We start from the raw sequence: 13175 nt of genomic DNA on the forward strand, positions 1-13175 counted from the left end.
CCCCCTTACCTGCCTGCATCGCTGAAGAGACCCCATGGTCTCCCCTTGAAACCTATTGCGAACCCGACGCCTGTTTTCACACTGCACCTGGCCACCCCCGTGCCGCTGAGGGTGTACTTTTTGTGTTGACTTGTGTCCCCCCCGGTGCCCTACAAAACCCCCCTGGTCTGCCCTCCGAAGACGCGGGTACTTAACTGCTGGCAGACTGGAACCGGGGCACCCCCTTCTCCATTGAAGCTTATGCGTTTTGGGTACCACTTTGACCTCTGCACCTGACCGGCCCTGAGCTGCTGGTGTGGTAACTTTGGGGTTGCCCTGAACCCCCAACGGTGGGCTACCTTGGACCCAACTTTGAACCCTGTAGGTGGTTTACTTACCTGCAAAACTAACAAACGCTTACCTCCCCCAGGAACTGTTGAAAATTGCACTGTGTCCAGTTTTAAAATAGCTATTTGCCATTTGTGTGAAAACTGTATATGATATTTTGCTAATTCAAAGTTCCTAAAGTTCCTAAGAGAAATACCTTTTATTTGAAGTATTACTTGAACCTGTGGTCCTTAAAATAAACTAAGAAAATATATTTTTCTATACTAAAACCTGTTGGCCTGGAATTGTCATTGAGTGTGTGTTCCTCATTTATTGACTGTGTGTGTACAACAAATGCTTAACACTACCCTCTGATAAGCCTACTGCTCGACCACACTACCACAAAATAGAGCATTAGAATTATCTCTTTTTGCCACTATCTTACCTCTAAGGGGAACCCTTGGAGTTTGTGCATGCTATTTCTTACTTTGAAATAGTACATACAGAGCCAACTTCCTACATTGGTGGATCAGCGGTGGGGTACAAGACTTTGCATTTGCTGAACTACTCAGCCAATACCTGATCACACGACTAAATTCCAAAAATTGTCATTAGAAACTGATTTTTGAAATTTGAGCTATTTTTCCAAAATTTGTAAAGTCCTGCTAGGGCCTTGTGTTAGTCCCTGTTAGCATTTCTTTTAGAGTTTAAAAGTTTTGTAAAAGTTTGAATTAAGTTCTAGAGATAGTTTTAGATTCTTAAAAAGTATTCCAACCTTTAGAAACATAGGGGGTCATTCCGGGGTCGGCGGGAGCACCGCCAACAGGCTGGCGGTGCTCCACAGGGTATTCTGACCGCGGCGGTTCAGCCACGGCCAGAAAGGGAAAACCGGCGGTCTCCCGACGGTTTTCCGCTGCCCTGTAGAATCCTCCATGGCGGCGCAGCTTGCTGTGCCGCCATGGGGATTCTGACCCCCATACCGCCATCCTGTTCCTGGCGGCTTCGGCCGCCAGGAACAGGATGGCGGTATGGGGTGTCGTGGGGCCCCTGGGGGCCCCTGCAGTGCCCATGCCAATTGCATGGGCACTGCAGGGGCCCCCGTAAGAGGGCCCCACCCTGAATTTCAGTGTCTGCTTAGCAGACACTGAAATTCGCGACGGGTGCTACTGCACCCGTCGCACATCCTCCACTCCGCCGGCTCCATTCGGAGCCGGCATCCTCATGGAGGGGTGTTTCCCACTGGGCTGGCGGGCGGCCTTTTGGCGGTCGCCCGCCAGCCCAGTGGGAAACCCAGAATACCCACGGCGGTCTTTTGACCGTGCAGCGGTAACCTGGAGGTTCCATCCAGGCGGGCGGCTCCCGCCGCCCGCCGGGGTCAGAATGACCCCCATAATGTCTAATGCAGAAGAGAATGTGATGGAACTCAACATCACCCCTTACCTGCACCTTAGTATGTCCGAGTTAAGGTCTCTCTGCAAAACCAACATTTTTTAAAACTGGTTCAAACCCTACCAAAGCACAGCTCCAGGAGCTTTTGGAAGAGTTTGCTAAAAACAACCCCTCTGAGGATGCCCTCCAAGAGGAAGAAGCTAGTGAAGTGGAGGATCTCCCACCCCCACTCCTAGTTAGGGAGAACAGGGTCCCTCAAACCCTGACTCCAAATGTGATAGTCAGAGATGCTGCTTCTCTCACAGGAGAGTCCAGCAACTCTGGAAGCATTGAGGACAACCTCAATGAAGATGACCAACTGTTAGCCAGGATGGTCAAAAGATTGGCTTTAGAGAGACAGCTCCTAGCCATAGAAAGGGAAAGACAAGAGATGGGTTTTGGTCCCATCAATGGTGGCAGCAACATAAATAGGGTCAGAGATTCTCCTGACATGTTGAAAAGCCCAAAAGGGATTGTAACTAAATATGAAGATGGTGATGACATCACCAAATGGTTCACAGCTTTTGAGTGGGCTTGTGCAACCAGAAAAGTAAACAAGTCTCACTGGGGTGCTCTCCTCTGGGTACTGTTCACTGGAAAGTGTAGGGATAGACTTCTCACACTCTCTGGAAAAGATGCAGAATCCTATGACCTCATGAAGGCTACCCTGATTGAGGGCTTTGGATTCTCCACTGAGGAGTACAGGATTAGGTTCAGGGGGGCTCAAAAATCCTCGAGCCAGACCTGGGTTGATTTTGTTGACTACTCAGTGAAAACACTGGATGGTTGGGTAACTGGAAATGAAGTGCATGACTATGTAGGGCTTTATAATTTGTTTATGAAAGAATACATTTTAAGTAACTGCTTCAATGAAACGTTGCATCAGTATCTGGTAGACCTAGGTCCAATTTCTCCCCAAGAATTGGGTCAAGACTAGGGTAACCAAAACTTCCACTGGGGTGACCAAAAGAAAGGGGTTACAAAGCCTCCCCAGGAGAAAGTGGGTGACACTAGAAACAAAGAGAAAGAGTCCTTTGTAGGCCCCCAAAAACCAGACCAGGTGGGTGGGCCCCAAGACACAACCCAAAACAAAGGTGGGTACCAGGGTAAGAACTGGGATGCCACTAACGCATGGTGCCAAAACTGTAGACAGACAGGGCACCACACCAAGGACACTTCTTGTCCCAAAACCAAACCCCCTAGCAAAATCCCAGGGGTGACCAGTGTAGCCATTGGGGATGACTCCTCAGATGAGGAGGTCTTCATAGCCTTCAACTGGAAAAAGGGCCCAACAGGTGAGTTGGAGATTCCAGAGGAAAGTAGACACTTCCACTACCTACTGGTGAATGGAATCCCAGCCACTGCCCTGAGAGACACTTGTGCCAGTCACACTATTGTGCAGGACAGGCTGGTGTTCTAAAACCAGTACATCCCAGGTGAGACTGCCAGAGTAAGAGTTAGCCCAGGCAGGGTCGCTGATAGGCCTGTGGCTTTTGTGCCCATAGAAGTGGGTGGGACTTTTAGCTGGAGAAGGGTGGAAGTCAGTACAGACCTCCCCCTTGATTGTCTCCTTGGAAATGACTACCCAGAGGTTAGTCAGAGCCAAAGAGAGGAACTGGTCCAGTGCCAGTCCTCTCCCGAGGACTCTGGAGGTGCTACCCCTGCAGTAACGGCAAGTAGGCCCCAGAAGAAAAATAAAGGAAAACAGAGTAGGAAAGGTGGACAACCTTTAGCCAAGGTTCCAGAAAGCCAAGGAGATTCTGCTCCAGTAGGGGAGAACTCCAAAAATGGCACTGGTAAAGTCCAACCTGGCCCACAAGGAGTCCTGGTTAGTCAGGCAACTGTTAACCCTGAGTGGGTGGCTCCTCAGTTAACAGAAGAAAGAGTGGAAGAAGGGTCTTTACTACAAGATGTAGTAACCCCCAACTCTTACACAGCAGACAGGCACCCTGAACCCAAAGAAGCCTGTAACTTAGCTCCTTCCCTTGCAGGTGAAGAGCTAAAGGTGTGGTTCTGGGCACTGACAGCTGTCAGTGGCCTCTGCTGGGTGTTAGCCTTTATGGCTGCACTATCCTTGGCATGGTGGTCTGACCCCATGCCAAATAGCAAGTTAGGTCCTCTGACCCTGTTGGTCATGGTGGGGTTACTCCAGCTCTGGGAAACCTCTTTGCTTAAGCTAGGGGTGACCCTGGCTAAGATAAGATTAGCAGAGTTGGATACCTCTAACCCCAAAATAGAGAGAATGGGTGAAGACATTAAAGGCACAGACAACAGGCAATTCAGACTCGGTCCTATCACTGTGGAAGTGGGTCAGTTCCCCAGAGGGAATGACCTGAACAGGAGGATGTAAGGCAGAGTAGGCCCTGCAAAAAAACCAGCCTATTTCCTCTACTCTTCCTTGCCTGACAGACTAGGAAGATTCTCCCAGCTTTGGCTGAGTCTCCTGGCCTGTGGGCTGGGGGGGCGGGGGGGCTTGTGTAAGAAAATAGCTCCCTGTTGCAATTACCCCCCACTTTTTGCCTGATACTGATGCTGACTTGACTGAGAAGTGTGCTGGGACCCTGCTAACCAGGCTCCAGCACCAGTGTTCTTTCACCTAAAATGTACCATTGTCTCCACAATTGGCACAACCCTGGCACCCAGGTAAGTCTCTTGTAACTGGTACCCCTGGTACCAAGGGCCCTGATGCCACAGAAGGTCTCTAAGGGCTGCAGCATATCTTATGCCACCCTAGGGACCCCTCACTCAGCACAGACACACTGCTTACCAGCTTGTGTGTGCTGGTGGGGAGAAAATGACTAAGTCGACATGGCACTCCCCTCAGGGTGCCATGCCAACCTCACACTGCCTGTGGCATAGGTAAGTCACCCCTCTAGCAGGCCTTACAGCCCTAAGGCAGGGTGCACTATACCCCAGGTGAGGGCATAGGTGCATGAGCACTATGCCCCTACAGTGTCTGAGCAAAACCTTAGACATTGTAAGTGCAGGGTGGCCATAAGAGTATATGGTCTGGGAGTCTTTCAAAAACAAACTCCACAGCTCCATAGTTCTACACTGAATACTGGGAAGTTTGGTATCAAACTTCTCAGAATAATAAACCCACACTGATGCCAGTGTTGGGTTTATTAAAAAAATGCACACAGAGGGCATCTTAGAGATTCCCCTTGTATTTTACCCAATTGTTCAGTGCAGGACTGACTGGTCTGTGCCAGCCTGCTGCTGAGAGATGAGTTTCTGATCCCATGTGGTGAGGGCATTTGTGCTCTCTGAGGACAGAATCAAAAGCCTGCTCTGGGTGGAGATGCTTCACACCTCCCCCCTGCAGGAACTGTAACACCTAGCAGTGAGTCTCAAAGGCTCAGGCTTCGTGTTACAATGCCCCAGGGCACTCCAGCTAGTGGAGATGCCCGCCCCCTGGACACAGCCCCCACTTTTGGCGGCAAGTCCAGGAGAGATAATGAGAAAAACAAGGAGGAGTCACCCACCAGTCAGGACAGCCCCTAAGGTGTCCTGAGCTGAGGTGACCCCTGCCTTTAGAAATCCTCCATCTTGCAGATGGAGGATTCCCCCAATAGGATTAGGGATGTGCCCCGCTCCCCTCAGGGAGGAGGCACAAAGAGGGTGTAGCCACCCTCAGGGCTAGTAGCTATTGGCTACTAACCCCCCAGACCTAAACACACCCCTAAATCGAGTATTTAGGGGCTCCCAGAACACAGTAAGATAGATTCCTGCAACCTAAGACGAAGAAGGACTGCTGAGCTGAAAATCTGCAGAGAAGACGGAGACACCAATTGCTTTGGCCCCAGCTCTACCGGCCTGTCTCCCCACTTCTAAAGACACTGCTCCAGCGACACGCTCCACAGGGTCCAGCGATCTCTGAAGCCTCAGACGACTACCCTGCATCTAGAAGGACCAAGAACTCCTGAGGACAGCGGCTCTGCTCCACAAAGACTGCAACGTTGCAACAAAGAAGCAACTTTGAAAGAACACACGTTTCCCGCCGGAAGCGTGAGACTTTGCACTCTGCACCCAACTCCCCCGGCTCGACATGTGGAGAACAAACACTATAGGGAGGACTCCCCGGCGACTACGAGACCGTGAGTAGCCAGAGTTGACCCCCCTGAGCCCCCACAGCGACACCTGCAGAGGGAATCCCGAGGCTCCCCCTGACCGCGACTGCCTGCTTCAAAGACCCGAAGCCTGGTAAAGACACTGCACCCGCAGCCCCCAGGACCTGAAGGATCCGACCTCCAGTGTAGGAGCGACCCCCAGGTGGCCCTCTCCCTTGCCCAGGTGGTGGCTACCCCGAGGAGCCCCCCCTTGCCTGCCTGCATCGCTGAAGAGACCCCATGGTCTCCCATTGAAACCTATTGCGAACCCGACGCCTGTTTTCACACTGCACCCGGCCGCTGAGGGTGTACTTTTTGTGTTGACTTGTGTCCCCCCCGGTGCCCTACAAAACCCCCCTGGTCTGCCCTCCGAAGACGCAGGTACTTAACTGCTGGCAGACTGGAACCGGGGCACCCCGTTCTCCATTGAAGCTTAAGCGTTTTGGGTACCACTTTGACCTCTGCACCTGACCGGCCCTGAGCTGCTGGTGTGGTAACTTTGGGGTTGCCCTGAACCCCCAACGGAGGGCTACCTTGGACCCAACTTTGAACCCTGTAGGTGGTTTACTTACCTGCAAAACTAACAAACACTTACCTCCCCAAGGAACTGTTGAAAATTGCACTGTGTCCAGTTTTAAAATAGCTATTTGCCATTTGTGTGAAAACTTTATATGATATTTTGCTAATTCAAAGTTCCTAAAGTTCCTAAGTGAAATACCTTTCATTTGAAGTATTACTTGTAAATCTTGAACCTGTGGTTCTTAAAATAAACTAAGAAAATATATTTTTCTATACTAAAACCTACTGGCCTGGAATTGTCATTGAGTGTGTGTTCCTCATTTATTGACTGTGTGTGTACAACAAATGCTTAACACTACCCTCTGATAAGCCTACTGCTCGACCACACTACCACAAAATAGAGCATTAGAATTATCTCTTTTTGCCACTATCTTACCTCTAAGGGGAACCCTTGGACTCTGTGCATGCTATTTCTTACTTTGAAATAGTACATACAGAGCCAACTTCCTATACGTATCTTATCTTTCTAGATGTACACCATTTCACCAAAGGATCCCTACCCTAAGAAGACAGAAAGTATGGAGACTGCACATAGCAACTAAACCTGAACTTCAGAAGGTGACCGACTAAAGTTTCCCCTAACAGCATTGTCACATTCGACTTCTATGCAAAATACCTTCATCTCACCTGTGGCGTAACAAAACTTGTGATGGCCCCCCTGTAAAGTACTTTAAGGGGGCCGTGCACAGTGTACTGCACTGAGGGGCCCCCCTGGAACTCCCCCCCACGCCGCGAGGGCTGCAGGGGCTATTGCTATGCCATTGCATCTCACACTTAGCTCAGATCTGTCACTCAGCTCTAAGATCAAACACAAAGCCAGTTTTGACTTAGTAACATCAAACCAGTAACCACAGTCCTGATTTCATAACCACTAAACACACACCCTTCGGCTCTCCAAAGTTTACGTAAAATTGTTATTTACTCTTACCTGTGTGCAACCACATTTTTACCATCCAAAGCCACCCTCCATGACACAGCTGACCTCCACCAAACCCTTTGCTACAGTACTCTCTTTCCTTCCTTCCTCTTCAAGACCCTGGGGCAACAACCTGTGTAACTTCCAGGGAATCTAAACCTGTCCAGGTAAGTCTTCCGTTCCAACTTGGCCCACCCCACCCCAAGGAAAGCTGCATAATGATGTTAACTGTTTATTAGCAGAATTATTAGTGAATGTATTATCCATATTCAAAGCAGCAGTGAACGTAATACCAGCATTAGTAATATTCCCACTACCAGTAACACTACCAAAACTGTCACAACCACTACTGAGAGCAACATATGTGTCAAACCAGTGAAAATTAAATACACTATTCAGAACAAGAGCACTTATAAAGACATATTCACACATTTATTAGAACAGTGCAAAGAGCAGTGTCAGTTACTCTGACTATAGAGGAAAGCTACTCTGTTAATACTCACAAGCCCAATTACCTGTAATTTTATGTCAGTGCTTAGATGTACCATCTTGTACCCTGGTTCTGGATACAAGAGTTTTTACAGCTACTGGATGTAAAAATACAGCATGGCGTAGACAATATGTGCATATCCGTTGCGATTAGTGGTCTGCTTAACGCCAAAGCTATTGGAGGGGGGTTCGCGCTTATTGACCCTCTGAAGGCTCTACCACTCATATCACGCCACTCAAAAGGCACGCCACTCAAAAACCCCAGCCATGGTGATAGAAAGTATGGTGCAAGTATGTTGCACTCTGCATACTTACTTTATGTGATACAGTGACACTTGAGGATGCACATAATATATGTTGTATTCCAGTGGTTCCCAACCTTTTGACTTCTGTCGACCCCAACTTTATTATTACTGGAACCCAGGGGCCCCCACTGAATCATTATTTGAATCCGGGGACCTCCCCCACTAAGTCATTACTGGAAGCCGGGGACCCAGGCCTATACATTATCGATGGTTTGAACCGCAAAACAGTACACAAAAAATACAGAAACAAGCATGCATACAAAAATGATAACGCATTTTATTTAATTTGCAAACAAATAAAATAATAAATAAATAAATTTAACATGAAGGTTGGAGCTTTTCTAAATTCAGTTGAAACCACGCATTGTCCATACTATATTCTGTTTGATGCTCCTGCACTGCTCCCACTAATCAATTTGAGCATACTAATTAAATGTTCGACTCCAAGCTCAGCTAGGACTCGTGCGAGCTCAGAACAAAATATGTCACCTATGACCACACTGCCATGCCTATTACCTTTGTCATTGGCTGTTTAAATAGTCTTCTGTGCACTATATATTCCAGCAACCTATGGCTGTGCACATAATTCACATTTTTAATGGCTCAGTGGGACAATGAGTCTGAAGCTGCGCAGGGATCCAGTATGTACTATTCCTTCAGAGAAAACAGAAATGAGCAAATAATCACTCAAAATAGAAAAATACTCTTTACCGGTGAAATAATTAAACCAGGGAGATCCGACGTGCTGGGTAAATATTCAGCATGCATTAAAGAGTGTTAAGAATATATAATTAGTCCAATTAGTGTAGCAAACACAGAGCAACCTGTACAAATTCCTCCAGCAGTTGTAGAACTAGGGTGCCCTCCCTGAGGCTGCCTGTTTGTTAATAGTCCGCATTAAATCAAAAGAGCTGAACATAAAAAAGCCTCCTGAAATTAAAGCAGTAAATCAGACTCTCAGCAAAGGGTTCAGCCGAGGATTCAAAGATTGGAACGAGATAGAATGAGGCTCGGTTGGTAAACAGTACATCAGATCAAAGGAAGCGATATAGGGCCTGATTACAACTTTGGAGGAAGGTGTTAATCCGTCCCAAATGTGACCGATATACCACCCGCCGTATTACGAGTCCATTATATCCTATAGAACTCGTAATATGGCTGGTGGTATATCCGTCACATTTGGGACGGATTAACACCTCCTCCAGAGTTGTAATCAGGCCCATAATGTCGATGTATAGCGTTTTAGTCAATAAAGGTACTTAGGAGTACGATAACAATTACTCCTGTAATACTCGTTTACGTACTCATACATGCCTTTGCGAATACGTCTCAGGAGAACATGACAACAAAATGAGATATATATTGGAATATTCATATACAGTTAGTACAAACAGAAAAGACTTGTAATTTTACTAATATGGAGTTGGGATTTTCGGGCAGATACATAAAGGAGTACACCAGTATGTAAAAGAGTACTGCACAAGTACTACTTTCCATACTCTTAATCGGCCCCATAGTTTTAATAACTTCTGATACCACCAACACAGAGCAATCATATGACAAGACGGTGTATTTCACTTTGAAGTGGACTTTAATAAAGACACTTTCTAAATATTGGTATTTTTCATGCCAAGGCCCTCACTCCAGGAGTGCGGTATTCAAGATTCAGACCGAAACTGAATTCTGCGTGGCATACACTACAAAATTATACGTTTTGCTGCTTGGATAGAAGGAAAACATGTGCTATTGCTGTGTTACCCCTCATTTAAGATTCAGTATACATAAGGGGTACAAGAAGTACCGCTTTCAGTGTTATCTGTATTTACCGGACACAGTATTCCCACACAAGAAAAGAAACACTCAGAATGAGGCCCAAAGTGTTAGTGCAAACCCTGCCTTGAGATCTCAGGGAGGATAATGAGAATTTTGATTTGTATTATAATCTCAGAATGGCACATTACTCAGTCCATTAAACACATTAAGTAACTTCTCTAAAGTGTATACCTAAAATCATGTAAGAGCCATGAGACAATTTCAGCGCTTTTTAAACTGGGTGGACCTTCGCTACCAAGAAAGTAAATGATTTAATTACTTTGCATTCATTTTCATTACTCCGAGTCATAGCCTTCCTCTGCCCACTCCTCACGTAAAGGGCCTTCAGTTTCGCTGGTACAGACTTCGCCTATGCAAGTAAAAAAGCATTCAGTGCCCCTTCCAACATGGCTGCCTCTGAATTTCCTGTTGTATGACCCATAAATGAGGAACACCAACATGCATACTTCCTTATTCTAGCAAGCTCACTTTCACCCTTACTCCCTGTATTTCTTTTCTGGAAGGGAAGGAAATGAAAACTAGGACGATGATGAGGATGACTCTGATACAGAGTAATCAATGTTACAATAAGTAATCGAAGCATTACCTTCCTCATCTGCCTGCCTCATACCAGTCCTCACACAATGATCATATACCCAAGCTTATTCAAAATTGCTATTAAGAACGACACACCATAAATGCAACACTAAAAGTGACAAAAAACAAAGTTATTATTGGGCTGCTGGCAATGCTGCTGATCTAAATTAAGACGAAATCTCCCCATAAATGTTACTTATAATGTGTAATCAAAGTATAACGTGAGGTCCAATTGGCTGCCATACAAATGTCTTTGAGGGAAATCCCTTTAAATCAGACCGGGAAGAAGCCATGCCCCTACTGGACCGACCGTGAAGCATTGAAGGTAAAGGAATCCCTGCTTTCTGTTAGGCCAGAGAAATTATCATTCTAATCCACATCCTTAAAGTCAAGGTACAAGGATGATGACCCTTGTTAGCTAGGCCGAAGGGGACCAATAAAAAATCGACTTTCCAAGAAGAAGCATTTCTTTGAAGATATACAGACAAGATGTTTGTAAGTCCAAAGAATGCCAAAAAACTTCTTGTTCAGATGTAGGGGATGGGAAAAAATAGGAATGACTAAAACCTGGGAAAGATGAAAGAATCTTGGGCAAAAGGGAAGAATTTGGGTTTAACACCCCCTTATCCTCAAATACCTTTAAAGTGCTCTGCTTCCTTGAATTTTGAATAGGTACAGCAATTTCAAAGGAATAGTCCAAGGACTCTAACCTCTGCCTCTCAATTTTCAGACACTCAGAGAGAGGTGTTGCAAAGTCTTTTCTGGCCACTGAGGAATTTTCGGGTGGGGGGTAGGGGGCAGAACAACCTAGAAAATCCACATAGAGTGAAGAAACATGGGGAACCTGGGATGACAGGAGCAATAGAGTGCCACCAAGAGAACCTTTGGTCCTCCCTGATCTTGCATAGACTCTTGCTGAGCAGTGAAAGGGGGGGAAGCATGAAGTAAACCTCTTGGCCACTGAAAACTCATCACATCCACCCTCCAAGCATCTTGACATGGTAGGAGAGAACAGAACCTGGCAAGGCAGGCATTCTACGAAGAAGTGAAGAGGTCTAACCATAAAACTGCACTTCTCTTCAGAATTTCCCTAAAACCATGCAGGCAGAGGGTCATGGACGCTGAGGAAGGGAATGTGCACCTGAGATGGCAGGCACACTCATTCTTCTTCTCCGGAAGATAAACCACTGTCAATAACAGAAGATTCTCTTCTGCCGAAATCCTAATCTGTTCTTCCAGTTGAACTAAGCAAAGGACTCTGGTGCTCCATAGATGATTGATGTAAGACCTTGTGAACTGATTGTTAGTATTTGAAAACTTTAATTTTTGAGAGGCGATGCAAAAGATAACTGGGCTTTGTGGATTGCCACTAGCTCCTTGGAATTAGAAAATGAGTTGAGCTTTGTGTTTGATCATAGACCCTGAACTGTGGAATCCCCCATAGCCACACCCCAGTTATTTTTAATCTGCTGTTACTGTCACTTGAAGAGGAGGAGAAGAAAAAAACACCCCCTTGCTCATAAGTGAAGGATCGAACCACTATTATAACTTCTGTGACACTGGGAGATTGGAACCAAAGTCTCTTGATTCTCTGCCTTTTGATCCCAGTGGGACATGATACACTAGATGGTAAAGATGCGGGTGAGCCCAGAGGACTCATTGAAGAGCAGCTGCCCTATCCATGGCACTGCTGCAATCATTGCCTCGCGGGTGGTTCCTGGCACTGGTCCTGAAATAGGGCTCCTATAAACTGCAGCGTCAGAACCATTAGGACCTGGGGCTTCTTTGAGTTCAGAAAAAATCCATGCTCCATAAGACATTTGCACACCAGACAAACTGCTTCCATATTAGCCGATTGACTATGTACGGAAAAAACCAACAACCCTCTAGAATTAAGGTTGCCAGAGTCTCGGTGATCACCTTAGATGCAGAGGCGAGCCCAAAGGGAGGCACACCACATTAGGTAATTGTTCCATAGGACTAAGAATTTTGGTAATTTATTGGGATTGAGGATTCACTGGAGTATGCAAATAGGCATCTAAAGATGTCTTACATATGCCTGCCATTACCAGGGGCAAAATATTGTCTAGATTTACCTGCTTGAAATGCTGACCGTCCTTAGCTTTAGAACCGATTGAAATCTTCCTGACGACTTCTGTATCACAACATAGCAACCTTGCCCCTCCTCTTCCTCTGGCACTGTTTTTTTTGCCCCCCCTTGCTTACCAAGTCGTTGACTTTAACAAAACATTTGTTCTGCAGAAGATCCTTAAAACCTGTTTACAGTAGGGATTGAACGAAGGCAAGCAATCAGTATTATTTTTATATTTAACATTTTCATACCTTGAAGTGTGTCCTGTGTTATTTTCTTATTTTGCCAGAACGTTGGGCCAGTAATTTGTCGTGTATTCTTTTGCAACTTTTTGTGCGTGCATGTTTACTTACAGCCCATTGTCCTTTTGACAAATCCAACCAGGGACTTCACTAGGCCCTTCCAGACAGACCTGGCCTTTTCTCAGAGAGTGCTCTGGGCGAAACAAGATTTGACCCTTGCCGACCCCTCCCCCCCCAATACCCCTCCCGCTCGTTCTATTTTATTGTCAGTTTATTGGAGATTTGAGGGGGGTAGTGGTA

At 46.4% G+C, this 13175-nt stretch overlaps 1 protein-coding gene across 4 annotated transcripts in view; it reads left to right on the plus strand.

Moving 5' to 3' along the window:
• The window catches only part of LOC138262001 (synaptotagmin-like protein 2), a 482740-nt gene that overhangs the window by 327521 nt on the left and 142044 nt on the right, over nt 1-13175 (plus strand). The window lies entirely within an intron of this gene.

The sequence above is a fragment of the Pleurodeles waltl genome, chromosome 2_1 (assembly GCF_031143425.1).
Source record: "Pleurodeles waltl isolate 20211129_DDA chromosome 2_1, aPleWal1.hap1.20221129, whole genome shotgun sequence".
NCBI classification, from domain to species: domain Eukaryota; kingdom Metazoa; phylum Chordata; class Amphibia; order Caudata; family Salamandridae; genus Pleurodeles; species Pleurodeles waltl.